General features: G+C 36.5%; 1 protein-coding gene across 1 annotated transcript in view; it reads left to right on the forward strand.

Moving 5' to 3' along the window:
• cacna2d1a (calcium channel, voltage-dependent, alpha 2/delta subunit 1a) overlaps positions 1-19,728 on the forward strand; it is a 98,486-nt gene that overhangs the window by 30,977 nt on the left and 47,781 nt on the right. The gene's annotated exons all lie outside the window — the stretch shown is intronic.

Genomic DNA, 19,728 nt, shown 5'->3' on the forward strand with positions numbered 1-19,728 from the left:
TTTTTGAGATATTTACACAGTGCAACTGAATATACATGTGTGATTTGATGCAATTTGGGTTATAACCATGCAAAACAATGAAATTTGCTTTATCATCATGCATATTTTCTGTTGAGGTGTATTCCATGTGTCTCAGAATAGCATACTTAAATACTACTTTTGCTATTTCATCTGTATGCATAAAATACCCAGATGATGTTCTATAAAAATGGGCATTGTACAACCAAAACTTGCTACATGGAATGCTGTATCCCACAGTGCAGTGTGACATGTAATAAATTACTACAGCAAAATAATAGTATATAGTGTAGATACAATGAAGTACTGTATGTACTAAGCTAGCTTTCCAAACATACTCATTTTTTTTCTCTGCTCCGTTCAAACCCTTCCAATATTTTATATTGTTAGTAAATTAGATCTTGCAGAAAGATCCAACTTGGATCGACCTGCATTGATCTAGCTCTGATAAAACCGGGTCCAGAATGTTGGCAGGGCTGCTTGAAGCTGAAAGTTAATTCGTTTGTAGATACACTCTGTCTTTTTGATTTTCTTTTTTGATAAACTACGCTGTGTGCCCTAAAAGCTATGTTTCAAGAGCATTTTCCAGTAATATATGAATAGAAATCATTATATATCATTATGCAGGCTCATTTTCCAAGATAGTGGAGAAATATTGCATGTTGTGTGTGCTTTAGCAGGGTCAGTCAGTGTTATAAATGTTTAACTCTTGCCCCTGAAGTGCAGGTGATGGATACGGCAGACTGTGTGGAGCTGCTTTTATTGGTCAGCATTAAACACATCACTGACAGCACACCCTGTTGACTAAATGAAAGTATTGACCTTTCACTCTCTCTCTCTCTCTCTCTCTCTCTCTCTCATACTGCCTCTTTCCTTTTTTTCCTCTGCTAGCTCTCGTCTGTCATGTTTATTTGGTCTGAATTAAGTGCTCTTGTTTTAATGGATATGGAAGCACTGGTGTGCCTCATATGATGGAAATAACTGGTCTTAGGTCATTGGATCTGTAATAGCTGGCTGTGGTGTGAGGACAGCTTGGCTCTTTGCTTCTCTGTCCATTTGTGTGTGTGTTTATTTTTGGCAGATTGTCTCTACCTCCAGTCACAATGCCCAAACTGGTTGCTGTCCTCATGTCACCCCATTTAAAGTAGTCTTTATCCAGTGTTTTCCCTCTGCCGTCTACCAGCGCAAACACAGGTTTTCTTGTGTTCTTTGAAGTGAAGTGACATTCAGCCAAGTATGGTGACCCATACTCGGAATTCGTGCTCTGCATTTAACCCATCCAACGTGCACACACACAGCAGTGAACACACACACACACACCGTGAACACACACCCGGAGCCATTTTATGCTGCAGCGCCCGGGGAGCAGTTGGGGGTTCGGTGCCTTGCTCAAGGGCACCTCAGTCGTGGTATTGAGGGTGGAGAGAGCGCTGGACATTCACTCCCCCCACCTACAATCCCTGCCGGCCCGAGACTCGAACCCGCAACCTTTGGATTACAAGTCCGACTCTCTAACCATTAGGCCACGACTTCCCCCTCTATATCTCTCTATATCACATTCAGAACAAAAAAGATTTCAGTGACTCATTGGAGTTTCTTGTGCATCCTGCCTATAATTAGAAGATTCACAAGTACATCAGATTTGGCATCTCTAGTGAATCAAGAAGAAAATGCAATTAAATGCAGCTAATTCAATTTTGGCGTTAAGCACTGAAGCGCACTTGTTTAAAATGTTTACTTTTATTGTAGAGTATATTAATTTTATAGTTTTATTACAATAGCTGTTTTCAAATGTATAATTTATTCCTGTGATGTGAATTTTCAGCACAAGAAACATTTAATACTAAGAATACTAATTATTTTCATTATCGAGAACAATTGTCGAGAAATTGTGCAGCCTTTTTGTGAAATATCGTGATTTATTTATTTATTTATTTATGTGGACACAGTAAGATTTTTTAGGATTGTTTGATGAATAGGAATAAAAAAAATGAAAATATATACGGAAATTCCTATTCATCAAACAATCCTGAAAAAATATGTAATATAATAATATATAATAAACAAGGAGAGAAGTAGAGGAGAAAAATAAAGTTGGCACACCATGGCTCCAAAAAAATAAAGGGAATTTATTGACATACAGAAATAACGTTTTGACATACAGAAATAATATGTCATTTTTTGTTTTAATATTTTGTGGTCTTTTGTGTTCCTGATACGGTGACTGAAAGGTTTCGAATAAGACCAGATATGTGTTTTGGCAAAGTAAATTGGCTCAATTTTAGGATTTTATATTGACTTGAACCGTTTTTTTGTTTGTTTTTTTTACGCACTGATTAGTGGTCTTGCATGCTAAAAGAAATCATGCATGCAACATAGTTTTTTTCTGTCTCTATAGCACAGCTGAAAGCTAAAGAGTACAAAATATACAATCAATTAGCTTTTTTTCAGACGGGACAGCATGTTATCTTTGCAATCAATTTGCACTTTTTTTTAGCAGGCATTTATCCTTTAAGTCCTACAGCTCAGGAACATTATTTATGGAGTTGCTCATTCTCAAATAAACAGCATAACAGGGTGTGAAACTGCCAAGTTCAGTTGTAAGAGCAGATCTAGACATGTTTATCAGTTAATCTCACCCTTCTTTTGACAGTCAGCACACACGACTTTGTACAATCTTGACTTATTTCTGACATCTGTTGGGCTTTATATATAGTAAATAGTCAGTAAGTAATTGTGGCACCAGCTCAGATTAACCTGCATCTAAAGGGGGCGGTGCTTGGCTGAATCACATTATCTCCAAACTCATCTACCAAGGAACTGCTTTTTCTCGAGAACTCTTATTCCATAAAGCCAGGAAGCCAGCTGTCACTATGATGATAAGTATATCTTGCCGATCATGTAGTGCTGTTCACGTTCCTGTTGTTCTTTCCTGAGTGACCCCTCAGGTGCAAGATGGCCATAGATCATGTCTTGTTCTAATCAATATCTGCTGGATGGGGCCTGACTGATCTGGAGGCCAAACGTGACTGTGGGCCGCTGTGGTTGGATTAGACTGATTGATTGATTGATTGGCAGCTCAGTTAAGTTGATCAGTGGGAGTCTTTAATTTGGAGCCATCCATCAGCAGCTGTCTGCACGGTCGATGCGAGTTAACGGAGGTTGCTTGACGTGCGGTCGGGATGCTGTGTTGTCTAACAGGAAACTGAAGGTGCTGGCTGCTGATGGAGACTGTGTTATCCTAAACGTCAATCAAATCACGTAAACAGCAAATATGTCTCACTCATGCCCCCCCCCCCCCCCCCCCCATCTCTATCGACTTTATTCCAATTATAGCAATTCAGCTTACAAACATGAACCTTTCCTTGTCAACCTCTGTTTCTTCAAGCTCTCACTCTCCAGCTGTTTTCTGGACATCCCTTTTTTATACTGCTGACCTCCTTATACACCAATGAATTTCAACTATTTTATAGAGTATGTAATATTATACAATATATCAAATGTCTGTATATTTTGACCTTACAATATTTGTGTTGGACTTTTTTTGTTTTAAAATATAATTTATTTATGTGATGGAAAAGCTTTTGGTTACAAGATTACAAATATTGCAACCTCATTTAAAATATAATATAAACTAATAAACACAGATAATAAACATCTAATAAAATAATTATTTTGTTCTCTTGAGGTTGACATTTTTTTTTTTAAGTATCTTCTTTCAATGCCCATTACAATTAAAGAAAAAAAATATGGCGTAGTGTTTTCTTTGAAACAGTCTTTATTCAGGAATTGCTAGTAAATAAATTTCATAAATAATTACAAAGAAACCTTAGTTTACCTTGTTCTATACTTCTTACATAACCAAACTGAAATGGAAGCTCCTAGTGACTCATTTAGAACAGTCCACATATTGGATTGGATTGGATTGGATTCAATTTATTGTCATTGCACATGTAGGTACAAGGCAACGAAATGCAATAAAGAAGAAGAAATACAGCATAACATGAGGAAAGAGAGGAGAAAAAAATTGTCCTCACACTACGCTCCTGAACGAGAGTGCAGTGTGAGAACAGACAAAAACCTCAGCATAGAGCACAGTCAACACAGGAACATAACTTGCATAGTAATCCTAGTTCAGACGAAACAGCCATCCGGCCAGCAGCCATTACAGCGCAAACACACAGACCTGTTATCACTGACAGGATGAAGCGACGAAGGCGTGGAATGGGGGGTAGGGAGGTGTATGAGTGTGTGTATGTGTAAGTTCGTGTGAGTTCGTATGCCTTGAAATCCGTTTCGCCAGCACTCCAAACCAGTCGACTCAGTTCGCAGGTTGTGATGCGACATAGCAATTGCCATGGAAACGACCTTGGACAGAGCACAAGCGCCCGACAATAACAAAGTGTTTGATGGGGGGAGGGAATGGAAGAAAGAGCGTCTCCCTGCAGTATTCACAGGAGAGTTGATACCAGAGCGGCCTTGCCAAGCCGTTCTGTTGTGGGAAGCCGGAAAGAGATAAGATTGTTTTGTCTTTGGGTGAACAGCTGTCTTCCAGTTTCACAGCTATTCTCATTGTCCATTCTGATCTCCTTGTCCATCAATTTTCCTTTCCAAAGCCGAGAGCTTAGCCGTGATCGAATCCATATTGCGGTTAATCGCCTCTGTTTCAGAGGCGACCGCTCTGCCTACAGCCTCAATCATGACGGGCAGCCTTGAGAGGTTTTGGATAGCCAGTCCCGTCTCCTTAATTTTCTGATAGTTTAGGGTAACGCCTAATCCAAATTATCAGAAACCCAGTTATCATTGTTCCGAATAAGAAGATGTCTTCAATGTCCTCCACGGAGAGAGCCGCCAGACACACGACCCGCCATCTCTCCCATGCGTCCATCGTGTAGCCAGCAGCAAACGTCCCAGCGGGACATTCTGGTTCTCCAGATCCCGCTTTCCTAGTCGAGAAGATGGTGTCAATTGCGTTAAGAGACCAGTTGATCAGATCCATAATTTCGGTTTTGTAAATAGTGCAGCAAGAGTCTCTTAAGAAGGACAGGACAATACTAGAGAGCAAGCAGGGAAGTTCAGGATAGGGAGGGAGGGAAGAAAAATGCGACCGCCTTCGAACAGAGCCAAACGAGAATATATGACCCTGGAGCACAAAACCAGTCTTAAGTCGCTGGGGTATATTTGTAGCAATAGCCAAAAATACATTGTATGGGTCAAAATTATCTATTTTTCTTTCATGCCAAAACTCATTAGGATATTATGTAAAGATCATGTTCCATGAAGATATTTAGTGAATTTCCTACTGTAAATATATGAAAACTTAATTTTTGATTAATAATATGCATAGCTAAGAACTTCATTTGGACAACTTTTAAGGTGATTGTCTCAGTATTTAGATTTTTTTGCACCCTCGGATTCCAGATTTTAAATAGTTGTATCTAAGCCAAATATTGGCCTATCAAAACTAACCATACGTCAATGGAAAGCTTATTTATTCAGCTTTCAGATTATGTAAAATTGACACTTATGACTGGTTTTGTGGTCCAGGGTCACATATAGGCAGGAACTACACACAGATAACGCATGAGAGAATCAATTTACACTGCTTTCCATTGGAGTTTGATGTTATTGCTGAGATAAATGCTCAAAACTTTACTAAGCATAAAAAGCACAAGATTTGAGATTAATAAATTTTTGATACTTTATACTTTAATATTTACTTAAAAATAGTGTATTTTACTCAGCACCTCCTTTATGTCAGGAAAGTGTATATGATGCCTTAAAGTTCTGTCTAGGTGGGCAGCTTAAGGTTTTGGAACAGATCCAGTGTTTATGTATGGTAATTCAAAGTATCTGCTTCCCTTTTTAGAAAGAAACAGGGGGCTTTCACAGTGATCTGAGAGCCCAACTGCTAAATGCTACATCAAAAGGAAGAAAAATTAAAAGCAGGACAGAAAAAGAGAGAGAGCCACTTGCATCCATCAAAAGGGAAAGAACAGATGGAAAGGAAGGGTGTTTGTTTGCTCTTTCTTTGATATGGCAGATAAAACAGCAGCAGCCAGTTCCGCCACTCTATGCGCTGATTCTTAGACAGCTAAATATCATTAGAGCTTCTGGAAAATATATTGCAGACTCTCATGGGCCAGTACTGTACACCAAATTTATCTGCAGGAGCCCATTCCCTCTCCTCTCCACACTCGTTTCTTATCCTATCAGTCTTTCTGTCGATGATGCAGTGAAGGGCCAGGGAGCTTCAGGATAACATCAGTAAACAACACTGGGTTGTTTTGTAGGGTGTCAATGATGTACAGTTCACTCCAGTACAGTTAGCTTGTTAAACTGCTTCCTACTCTTTCTTCTCGTATAAGTAATAAATTTTTTTTTTTTTTACTTTCTATTTCTCTTGATTAAGGGGAAAAGGCAGCAATAGTTAACTGGTCCCACAAAAATACAAAGGCTACAGTACATACAGAGTACATCACCTTTGAGCTATAAGACATTGTACTGTATCTGTATACAGTATATGTAATTTTTTAAATATAATATAATATAAATAAAAATGTGTATCTGTGTAAAGTATATATAATATATGTATATATATATATATATATATATATATATATATATATATATATATATATATATATATATATATATATATATATATGCACTCACTGGCCACTTTATTAGGTACACCTTGCTAGAACTGGGTTGGACCCCCTTTTGCCTTCAGAACTGCCTTAATTCTTTGTGGCAAAGATTCAACAAGGTGTTAGAAACATTCCTCAGAGATTTTGGTCCATATTGACATGATAGCATCACACAGTTGCTGCAGATTTGTTGGCTGCACATCCATGATGTGAATCTCCAGTTCCACCACATCCCAAAGGTGCTCTATTGGATTGAGATCTGGTGATTGTTTGAGTAAAGTGAACTCACATGTTCAAGAAACCAGTCTGAGATGATTTGAGCTTTATGACATGGTGCATTATCCTGCTGGAAGTAGCCATCAGAAGATGGGTACACTGTATTTTCGTCCACACAACTGCCGCTCACTGGATACTTTCTCTTTTTCGGACCATTCTCTGTAAACCCTAGAGATGGTTGTGCGTGAAAATTCCAGTAGATCAACAGTTTTTGAAATACTCAGACCAGACCAGCATATATTATATATATATATATATATATAATTGTATAATTATGTAAAACAAGTAATACTTTTAAAATATTTATATAATTTAAAAAGTAATGTTTTTGTATACTTGTCAGGGTTCTGTCACTTCGGTCTAGTTTATTCATGGTTTTGTGACAGAGCCCTGACACTTCCTTCTTGTCTTGTTTTCTGGTGAGCGTGCGGCTTCGAGTGTACTCGAGCTGCACGCTCTCTCGTCTGCGTGCTCTGTTTCATGTTGGGCCGTGGTGTTCGGATCCCGGCACTCCTGTTAATTTGCCTGTTAATTTGCCCCACCTGTTATCTCTTTACCCTCCGCATTTGCTCCCTTTATAATCTCCTTGTGTTTGCAGTCCTGTACTGGTTCGTCGTCGATGTTACCCTGTTTGAAGTCCTGTCTTGCCTTGCCTTGCCTTGTCCAGCCTTGTCCTGCCTTGCCAATCTGTTTTCCCCTACGGGGTACTTTTTGTTGTTTATTTCATTTTTGGTATTAATAAAGCCCTTTAGAGAGACCTCGCTCTATCCCTTTACCCACACCTAACACTTGTATTTGTAAAACTATACAAATACAAAAATAAATAATGCTAAAATAATTCATTTGTTATAATTATAATAATAGTAATAGGGAAAAATATATAATTTAAAACAAAATTATAAACGCAACACTTTGGCCAGCCTAAGGCACACCTGTGCAATAATCATGCTGTCTAATCAGCATTTTGATATGCAACGCCTATGAGGTGGATGGATTATCTCAGCAAAGGAGAAGTGCTCACTAACACATATTTAGACAGATTTGTGAACAATATTTGAGAGAAATATGCCTTTTGTGTACATAGAAAAAGTCTTAGATCTTTGAGTTCATCTCATGAAAAATGGGGGCAAAAACAAAAGTGTTGCATTTATAATTTTGTTCAATATATATATATATATATATATATATATTATATATATTCCAATACTTTTGGCCTTACTCCAAAAGTATTGGAACAGTAAGGCCAATTCCTTTATTTTTGCTGTAGACTGTAGACATTTGGGTTTGACATCAAAAAAATTATATGAGATGAGAGATTAACATTTCATCTTTTATTTACAGGTATTTTCATCTGGGTCTGATACACAACTTTAGTTTGAACCCACCCATTTTTCATTTTACCAAAAGTATTGGAACATGTGACTGACAGGTGTGTTTTGTTGCCCTGGTGTGTCCTATTAATTGATTATTCAAACAATAAATAGCACTGAATGTCTGCGCTCAGTTTCAGATCCCTGCAGACTGCATTTATAGTTAGTTAGATGTATAACCAACATGTAAACCAGAGAGGTGTTTATGGGTGAAAAACGAGCAATTGTGAAGCTGAGAGAAGATGAAAAATCAAACAAACCATTGCACAAACACTGGCAATAGCAAGTACAACCATCTGGAATCTCCTGAGGAAGAAAGAAGCCACTGGTGTACTAAGTAACACACCTCAAACGGGTAGATCAAGGAAAACATCTGCAGTTGATGACAGAAACATTGTGACAGCTGTAAAGAAAGACCCTAAAACAACTGTTAGTGACATCAGCAACAACCTCCAGAGGGCAGGAGTGAAGGTATCACAGTCTACTGTTCGCAGAAGACTTCATGAACAAAAGTACAGAGGCTACACCAGAAGATGCAAACCACTCATTAGCAAGAAGAATAGGAGACGAGCCTCAGAAATTCTGGGACAAGGTTTTATGGACTGATTTTATGGACCAAAGTGATGGAAAGGCTAAAGTTTGGAGAAAGAAAGGATCTGCTCATGATCCCAAACATACAAGCTCATCTGAAACACAGTGTGCACAGGTGTACATTATAGTACACATTACACAAGTAATGTAATGGCTTGGGCTTTCATCGCTTCTTCTGGGACAGGGTCATTAATCTTCATTAATGATGTAACTCATGACGACAGCAGCAAAATTAACTCAGACGTCTACAGAAATATTTTGTCTGACAATTTACAGAAAGATGCAACCAAACTGATTGGGAGATCCTTCATCATGCAGCAAGATAATGACCCAAAAAATAGTGCCTAAACAACAAAGGAGTTCATCAGGGGCAAGAAGTGGAAGGTTTTAGACTGGCCAAGTCAGTCTCCACACTTAAACCCTGTAGAGTATGCATTTTACCTGCTAAAGAAGAGACTGAAGGGAGTAACCCCCGAAAACTGAAAGAGGCTGCAGTGAAAGCCTGGAGAAGCATCACAAAAGAAGAATGCAAAAGTTTGGTGATGTCAAAGGGTCACAGGCTTGATGCAGTTATTGAAAGCAAAGGATTTACAACTAAATATTAAGTCTTTTTCACTTTAATCTATGTTAAATTTCTCTTACTGTTCCAATACTTTTGGAGGGCACTGTATATATTATAATAAAAAAGTTTTGTATTTGTTTACTTGTACTTATAAAACTATACAAGATAACAAAAATAAATAATGAATTATTATTGTAAAGATAAATAATAATAGTAATAATGAAAAATGTATAAAATTATTTGTGTGTGTGTATATATATATATATATATATATATATATACTGTATATATATACATTTCAAAATGTTACAAAATAATTTTTATTATTATTTTAATTATTTTTCTTCATCTTATGTATTATGTAAAACTATATGAGATAAAGAAAAAAATAATGATAATAAAAAATGTTAAGATTGAAATTGTTTGTTTGTTTGTTTTTCTTTATCTTGTATAGTTTTATGTTATATATACCAGTAGTTTATATGAAATGAATAAAAATATATTGTATACCCTTGCAGTTTTTTATTTGCAAATCATGAAGCATCTAATGTAGGGTTCCTCAAATCTTTCACTGGAGTGCCACTCTGCAGAGTTTAGCTCCAACCCTGTTCAAACTCACCTACCTGTGATTTTCTAATGATCTTGAAGACCCTCATTACCATGCTCAGGTGTGTTTGATTAGGGTTAGAGCTAAACTCTGCAGGAGTGGGCCAGATTTGAGGATGCCTGATCTAATGTAATCCATTTTTCCATTCAACACTGCTTGTAGTCTTACTCAATTTCTACGAAAGTCTAGACTGACTGATTAGATTGTAGGAAGGAGAACTGCACCTTGGGAAACGTACCGAATTAGTCACTCATTGTAATGGGGAAGAGTGAGGACTTGAAGGACAGAGGAAGGGTATGACGTCAGATTACAATACCCATAAGCGTTCAGTGCTTCTCAGAGGACAAATGGCTGTCACAGGTACCACATGTCACATAACCAAACTAATTGAGCAGCGTAAACGACTGTGACTTTCATAACAACTCAGAAAGAGACCGTGTTTGTCTTGATGTTCTTAGCAGGCTTTGTGTTGGAAATATCCTGAGCTATAAAGCAAAGTGGTCACTAACAAAACATTACACCTTACAATCATACATTATTCTTGGTTGCTACAGTACCTTGGCTCCATACAGGCACTGCTAAACTTAGCCGTACTGCCTGTCTCCAAACAACAAATGTTATAAGAAACAAATGATAGAAGGCTCATGCTAACTTCCTGCAAACTCCACCAGCCTAATATGAGATGTAATGAAGCACTAGTGTGAGAGCTGGCAGTAGTTAAAGTCTCATCTCAAGCAATGCCAAGCTGCATAATTACAGTGCTGTCCACCCACAGTGGGACTGTACCGGAAGATATTTTCACTTCTGTTTAAACACCCTGTACTGGGAAATTTAATGGGATGTTACGAGCTTGGGTGATCTTACAGTTGATTCACTTATGTTTTTAGTGAGATCGAGAGGCGAGTGGCTGACGGATGTCCAGTTGTTGAGGTTTGGATAGATATACTGTACACAAATGAGATTAAGCGTATAGAGTTATACAATGAATATGAAGATTTTAGCCTAAATATTTTGGTGTTGGAAGAAATGCTAGAATGCATGTTGAAATCCTTGACATTTAATTTCAGATTAGGTGAATTGGAGCAAAGTTTGCATTATGCTAGGTACACACTAAAATATTTTTAAAATCTTATAAGATCTTCAAAATGTGAGAGACCACAAATATGAGGACAAAAAAATCCTAGATTTAACCGTTTTGCTCCTATAGTGTGTGGTGTGCCATGATGTGACAAAGACAGCACACCACACACCAACAGATTCACAACCAGAGTCCCGACTGTGAACATGGGAAATTTCGCAAAATCTCTGGAGATTTGAGAATAGACAAGATTTTTTTTAATTGCAATTTTAGAACAAAGAACATACAAGGGCAATGACATATAAATGACATCAAATACAATAATAAACAAAAAACAATAAAAATATATATAAATAAAATAATATAAAAAAGGAAAAGCAATAAGAGAATTACATTTCCTTAAACAAGTATAAATAATTAAAAATTGCGATGATGATAGTGTCCAAATCCTTTTGTACTGCGCCATGACTGCGTTTGTTATGCTTCCGTCTTCTGTCAGCTTGCTTTCTGATTGGATATTGTTTTGTTTCACGTGATAATCTCAACATCATATGCGCGTTTGTCTTCGGGGTTCCCCCCCACACATCAGGATTTCTGATCGTTGAATATTTACGATTCGCGATTGGGGCGCCTCCGACGTTCTTCCGAGCAGATTCAGTCACTCTTAACACACCTCACACCACAGAAAAATCTGATAATATAATCTTTAGATCCACCAAGATAATCGGGACATTACCTAGGATTGTGGGAAGGGGAGAAATCTGCCCAAAATCAGCCCGATTATCTTGTGATGTGTACCCAGCATTAATGTTGAGATCTGTTCTGAATCTGTACACATGAGATCACTGGGAACATTTTTTCACAGGAGCAAAATAGCAAATTCTCTATTTGATCTTCATTTAATCTATTTGCTGGCCAGCACATTAGACAAAATGTCATCATGTTTCAAAACTAATGTGTATAAAATATTACTACCCTCACAAGCTTGTTAGCGTTTTTACATTTTAGCATTTTTTAGTTATTAAATACATTTTTTAAATTATTTTATTTTAATTTGATTTATTTATTGTTTTTGTATGAACTTTTAGTTTTAACAAAATGTGCTAATGATGTAGGTATTTTCAATGTACTATCCTAGTGGGGACTTTATTTTATTTGCTTTGCTTTGTGCTTTGATTTTGTGTTTTGTTTTGTTTTTTATCGTTTTGTTTTGCTTTGTTTTGTTTTGTCAGTGATCTAACAATGTACTAGGCAGAGGTGGGTAGAGTACCCAAAAACTGTACTCAAGTAAAAGTAAAAGTACTTCTAGAAATATTTACTCAAGTAAAAGTAATAGTCTGAATAGTTACTTGAGTAAGAGTAAAAAATTACCGGATAAAAAAACTACTCAAGTAGTTAGTTACTCGCTACTTTGGATCATATACTAAATATAGTCTATTTTTATTTAGATATATAGATTACATTTATGTAATGTGTATGTGTATACACAGACACACACACACACAGACACACACACACACACTGCCGTTCAATATATATATATTTTAATGTAATTTATTTCAGTGATGCAAATCAGAATTTTCATCAGCCTTTACCCCAGTCTTCAGAGTCACATAATCCTTCAGAAATCATGTTGATTTATTATCAGTGCTGCTCTTTTTAGATTTCTATTCATCAAAGAATACTGAACAAAATGTCACAGGTTCCAAAAAATATTATGCTGCAAAACTGTTCCAACACTGATAATAAATCAATATATTATAATGATTTCTGAAGGATCATATGACTCCGAAAACTGGAGTAACAGCTGATGAAAATTCTGATTTGCATCACTGAATTAAATTATATTTTAAAGTAAATTAATTATGTATTATTCTATAACCTCTGACACTGAAACCTCTGAAAACGCCTCACATGACTGCTCTGAACATAACGAAACAAATGCATATTGACGGATCTTCTGTTCTGCAAAATGTAAACAAATGTAGCCTATATTTTTGCAAGCGTAAATATTGTAAAAATATGAATATTAATTGTGTCTAGAACAGGCCGCGCGCCGCTGCGCAGAGCTAACACGGGTTCCGCGTGTGTTCATTTCATACTCTGTGACAGCTTATTTAATGTATAAATTATACATTGTATTTAATGTAAGGTACGTGTACAACAAACTGGTAATGTCATAGTGGTATCGTGGCCTATACCTGTGGAACAGTAGACAGCACACGCGGTGTTCATCTAATAAAAGATCTTCATATAGCTCTAGCAAACAAGCCTTTGCAGATTTGCTTTCAACTGACTGTAGATCCAAAGCCACGTCTTCAGCGCTCTTGATGTTCTTAAACTCTCTGTTATCTGAGTGAGAACCGCTTCAGAGACTCAGCGCGTGCGGCAGGGAACTGAACGAATCATTCAAACTGATTCATGAACCGATTCACTGGTTTGCCAACTGGTTTGATAAAGCCTTTAAACAGAATCGACTCAAAAGAATGAATCATTCGCGAATGGGCATCGTTCATTGCCCAGAGAAAAGTAGACGGCGCGTTTGGAATAAACCCAAAGCATTTTTTACTTATATTGCATTAAGATACAGTAACGAGAGGAGAGTCGCCCACAGTAACGAAGTAAAAGTACCGTTTTTTCTCTAAAAATATACTTGAGTAAGAGTAAAAGTACCCATTTTAAAATATACTCTAAAAGTATTAGTTACCCAAAAAATGTACTCAAGTAAATGAAACGAAGCAAATGTAACTCGTTACTACCCACCTCTGACTGTAGGTATTTTCAGGTTTTGCTATCCTAGTGGTGACGTTTGGTAAAACAAGAAACTTAATCCACACACATACACAGAGCCATCTGTTTTAAAGCATGTTGTGGTAGTGTGGATCAGCTCCCTCGGCCTCAGGCTGATCTTCAGTATGTTGAAGTGTAGTGCTGAACACCGGTTTCATCACGTTGTGCTTGGAACAATGACATGTGGATCCCCAATAAGCATCACACTCTACCCACCTTGAGCCAAAATGGCTCCTTTAGCACTCTGGCAAGCCAGTGCAGTTTACTCTGCCACAAGCCAACATGGCTCCAGCTCCCATCAGTCTTTGCCAGGCCAAACACGATGAGCGTTATAGGGATCATAGTTTCTTATTCATAATCTGTGTTTACTCTGTGCTAAGAGGTGTGAAAACGCCTCGTTTACCACAAACAAATTTCCAAGTGCTTGTGTTTGTAGCCAGAGAACTGATGTCTACTAGTGAATCTTGAGAGAACTTCAGAGGTTCATGCTCTCCATGTTGTTGAGTCACATTCGAAAAGTTAACATATGGAGGTTTTCCAGCAACTGTAAGAAAGACTTCAGCTTCACATTTTCATTTACTAAGTGAATAAATTGACCCTATTCATCTCATTTTGATTAGGCTGACAGTCATGTTACTTGTTACAGGTCCAAGCAGGGAAGGCATTAAGATTGTAGGATAATTTTTTTTAATCTATTTTGCTATTTCATGAATTGTTTTGTTTTATGTATGTTTTACATGTATGTTTTTATGTATCTATCTTAAACCAGAAAAGGTTAAAAAAAAGCCTATGAAATATTCACTGGTGTAAAAAGTGTAACAACTACTTATTGTACCACACCAAGAACTGATTTTTTTTTTTTTTGTCATCTTGTTTGAGATGATGTTTTATATACAATATACTCTAGTTTAAGGTCAGTAAGATTTTTAAAATGTAAAAAAAGAATTACATTAAATTACATAAAAAAATCATTAACACATTAAATAAATTGTATTTATAAATCAAATATTACAATTTCAAATAACTGTTTTCTATTTGATTTATATTTTAAAATTGTATTTATTCCTGTGACGCATGGTTTTTCACAAATCATTAGGTGAATAAGAAACATTTCTTGTTATTATAAATGAAAACAGATGTGCTGTGATATTTTATTATGCTTTTGTAGTGTTCTTCTTAGTACTTATTTATTTAATTTTATATTGTAATGCAATTGTTACAGTGAATACTGTATACGTTATATTTAGCAGCTGTTGAAACAAGAAAACAAACAAAAAAGAGAGGTCAGATCAGATCAAGTTAAACTAACTGAGCTAAATGACACGCATTTACAACAGCAGGGAGACCCTGCAGCATTTCACGCCATTTCTTCCATCATCCCTCAACACTGTGGCAGTGTTACGGAAGGATATCCAGACACGGAGATGTTAGTTATTAGATTTATTTAAGCAGATGAGCGGGATGGAGCAGGTGAGTAATATGGACAAGGATACTTCGGTTGCTGGATGAGGTTGGTGAAGTCAAGGTTTGTCTTACAGGTTGAGATGAGCACTCCAGTGCTGAGTTCCAAGACAGTGATTTGGGCTTGTTTTTCAGGAGACTTGTAAGTGGGCTGGCAATGGTACTATAACCACAAATAAATCTCCTGTAAAAGTTAGAAAAGCCGAGGAAACGTTGGAGTTCCTTAATCGTGGTAGGTAGAGGCCAGTTCTTGATGGCTGCGACCTTCCCCTCGTCCATCTGGATGCCGCTTTGGTCGATGTTATAACCAAGGAACTGCACTGATAGTAGATGGAATGAGCACTTTTCAGCCTTGAGGAAGAGATTGTATACACTCAATCTGTGTTGCAATACCTCCGCAACGTGATGGCGATGTTCGGCCATGCTCAGGGAGTAAATGAGGATGTCATCGATATAGACGAGAACGAACTTGGAGAAACTCCCGGAGTACCTCGTGCATAAAATCCTGGAACACGGAGGGGGCGTTGGCAAGCCCATACGGCATCACGCAGTACTCATAGTGGCCAGTAGGTGTCACGAAGGCAGTCTTCCACTCGTCCCCCTCACGTATCCGGATGAGGTTATATGCGCTGCGGAGGTCTAACTTGGTGAACATTTGGGCTCCGCTTAGATGTTCTAATGCCGCTGGGACGAGGGGAAGTGGATAACGGAACTTGACTGTGACTATTTAATGCCCAGTAATCTATACAAGGCCGCAAACCACCGTCCTTATTGGCCACGAAGAAGAAACTCGAAGCAGCAGGGGACGTCGAAGGGCGGATGTAGCCTTGTTGGAGAGCCTCTTCGATATACTCCTCCATGACCTTCTGTTCAGGGATGGAAAGGGGTATATTTTTCCACGGGGCACTGACTCACCCGGAAGCAGATCAATAGCGCAGTCCCATGGCTTTTGTTGTCAGTTATAATCATCAAAATTAATGGAAATAAACATTTGAAATATATCAGTCTGTGTGTAATGAATGAATCTAATATACAAGTTTCACCTTTTGAATGGTATTACTGAAATAAATCAACTTTTTCATGATATTCTAATTTTATGACCAGCACCTGTATATATTATTTCATTATCGCTGTAATTAGTCATGTAATTATGCTAGCCAGAGGGCATGTATAACCCCAGTTTTGTTCATGTGTGAATGTGTGTGTGTGTGTGTGTGTGTGCATTAGTCCTTTGTTGATTCCCTATAGTTTTTCTTCTTGTTTTTTTGCTAAGTATTCTGGGCATTAAAGGCTAGATAGTGAGGAGCAGCAGATGTTTGTGTTCTCAGCATGTACAGAGATTCTCTGCACATCAGGTGTTTGTACCTGAGAGCTGCTGTACAAGACTGACTAATTAGCTACTAATGCATAATGTGAGTGTGTGCGGTGCTCAAAAGGTGCTGTTAAAGATTTTATCTCTTGTGCTTCTCTGCATACATTAGTAGCACAGTCGCCTGGGATTTCCCTTATTATTGTGCTATTAGCCTCATTATGGCTGATACAAGCCTGACCTTTAACCTTACACTGTGCTTAGGAGAATTACTGTACATATTAATAATAATCAGTGCTGTTAAACAATTAATCGCATTCAAAATAAAAGTTTTTGTTTACATAATATATATTTGTGTATTGTGTATATTTGTCATGTCTAGCCTCACACATACAGCATATATTTTGAAAATATTTACCTGTATTTACATGTATATATTTATATAAATAAATTTAATATATTAACGTAACATTTTTCTTAAATATATACATGCATATATATATATATACACACACACACACACATATATATATTATGTAAACAAAAACTTTTATTTTGAATGCGATTAATCGTTTGATAGCACTAACAATAATAACTTTTGGTTTCAAAAAAAGGGAGAAGAGAGTTTAATTATGTACTGGATTGATAAACGGGGATTGGGAGATGGATTATATGCATATATACTGTCTTCGGTGTGCAGTACTGGTGAAAAAGTTGCTTGTTTCAGGTTTTTAATTAACAGAAACATAATAGCATTGGTTTAATAACTGTATGTTCTTCAATAAAAATAATTGTTGATGGGAGAAATTTTACCCTCTGAGGTCAGTGATCCCGCTGGTGCGTTCAGTTGCATTTTTTTTGAGAACAGTCAAAAGAAATTAAACTTTATTTTGGGTTGCACAGATATGAGTAATATCATTCGAAACTGTAAAGGGTCTACATAAGAAACATGGTGTCATTTTACATGTTTTACTTTTTTTTTTTATTGAGGTTAGATTTAAATAAATAAATAAAAGAGAGACACCTTATACTTATGGATAATCCAGGAAGGAAATTAATGAATGGAAGTGAATGAATTAAACTGAATGAATGAATGAATGAATGAAGTTTAGGTTTAAAAATGTTTAGTTAATTTAAAAAAATCAAATAATCCAAAAGAGAGACAATTTATACTTATGGATAACCCAGAGGGCAAAGGAAGTGAATGAATGAATATAGTTTAGGTTTAGGTTTAGTTAGGTTTAGTTCATTTAAAAAGGAGAGACACCTTATACTTATAGATAACCCAGAGAGCCGAATGAATGAATAAATTAATGAAGTGTAGGTTTACTTTGGTTTAGTTTATTAAAAAATAAAAATTAAAATAGTCCAAAAGAGATACACTGTATAGCCCAGAGAGTTGAAGGAAGAAACAGGGCTAAATGAATGAATTGATCAATCAATTAATAAGTCAATCGATCAATAAATATTTTTAAATTTTAATTAAATATTATTTTTTATTCACACAAAACCATTGTTCCAGACCCTGTGAATTTTAGCGATGACCCTGATCAGTCCGAGATGAGACATGTTTCTCTGAAAATCAAGGCTCTTGCCATGCAGATTGTGATGTCCTCCCTGGATTGTGTGACAGCAGGGGCTGGCACTAAGACAAACACACACCCCAGTCCTAATGTGACTGAGACCACGCTACTGGGGTTGTTATGGCAACAGCTCATCAGAGTGCGTAGACCCTGGGGTCAATGTGATTATGGGATGTCTGAAGTGGGTAGAGAGGTTTCATCATCTAGCCATGCGTTACACTTATTTGTTCATTTCCCCTGAAGGATCGAGTGATTAAAAAAAAAAAGAAAATGTATTTTTAGTCTTAGTATAATGGGGAGACTCCGGTGGATCTTTTGTGTGGATTAACATCACAAAACTTTGAAATTCCACTATGTCCCTACAGCATAAAAAGCCTTCAAAGCTATTTCACCATTATGCAAGATGTGCTTTTGTTGGCTTTAATTAGCTTTAGTGGCATTTATGCTCTTCTGATATAATTTATTCTGGCAGTGGTGATATCAAGCTGTTTTATATATATATATATATATTATTAAAATGCAGTAATTTTTTTTTTTTTTTATATTTTAACAATTTAAAATCAAAAGTGACAGTAAAGACATGTATAATGTTACACAAGATTTTAATTTTGTTTTGTTTGTTTGTTTTGTTTTTTACTTTCTGTTCATCAAAGAAACCTGAAAAATAAAATGCATCATAGTTTCCACAAAATACTGAATAAATATGCTTGATATAATAAATATAATGTAAGTTCACCACATGAAATTTTTGTAACCTACAGTAACCTTGACTTATAATATTTTCATATTTGTGATCATTCAATCATGTAATATTTTCTGATCATTCTGAAAGATTTATTGATCTTCTTGACACATAGTCATGAAGGTCACCACTAAGTAGGGCTTATCTCTATTATATAATTTCCTGTTTTATGTTATTTTTCCACTAACACTTTAGTATAGGGACCATTTCTCACTATTAAGTTGCTTATATGCCTATTTATAACACATTGGCTGCTTATTAGTATTATAAAGCACATATTTTGCATGACCATATTCTACATTCTTTATCCTACCCAATACCTAAACTTAACAACTACCTTATTAACTTAATAAGCAGCAAATTAGGAATTTATTGAGGCAAAAGTCATGGTTAATGGTTTGTTAATAGCGAGAATTGGACCTTAAAATAAAGTGTGACCATTTTTCCTGTTTTACGTTTATGTTTGTTGCACCACAACTTCTGCACTAAACTCTAAAACACAATTAAGCTTCAGCTTTTATTATAAAGTTCCACAAAATGAGAAACCAACTGTTTATTTGATCAAAGTTTATCCACCTCATATATCTGTAGCGTCAAATGAGAATTTCTTCATTTGCTTTTAGTCCCCTGGTTATCAAGATTAATTTGACTTCATAAACTCCCAATCTTCAATCTCATTTCAAGGCCAATA

Source organism: Barbus barbus (assembly GCF_936440315.1).
Source record: "Barbus barbus genome assembly, chromosome: 42".
In the NCBI taxonomy this organism is placed as follows: Eukaryota; Metazoa; Chordata; class Actinopteri; order Cypriniformes; family Cyprinidae; genus Barbus; species Barbus barbus.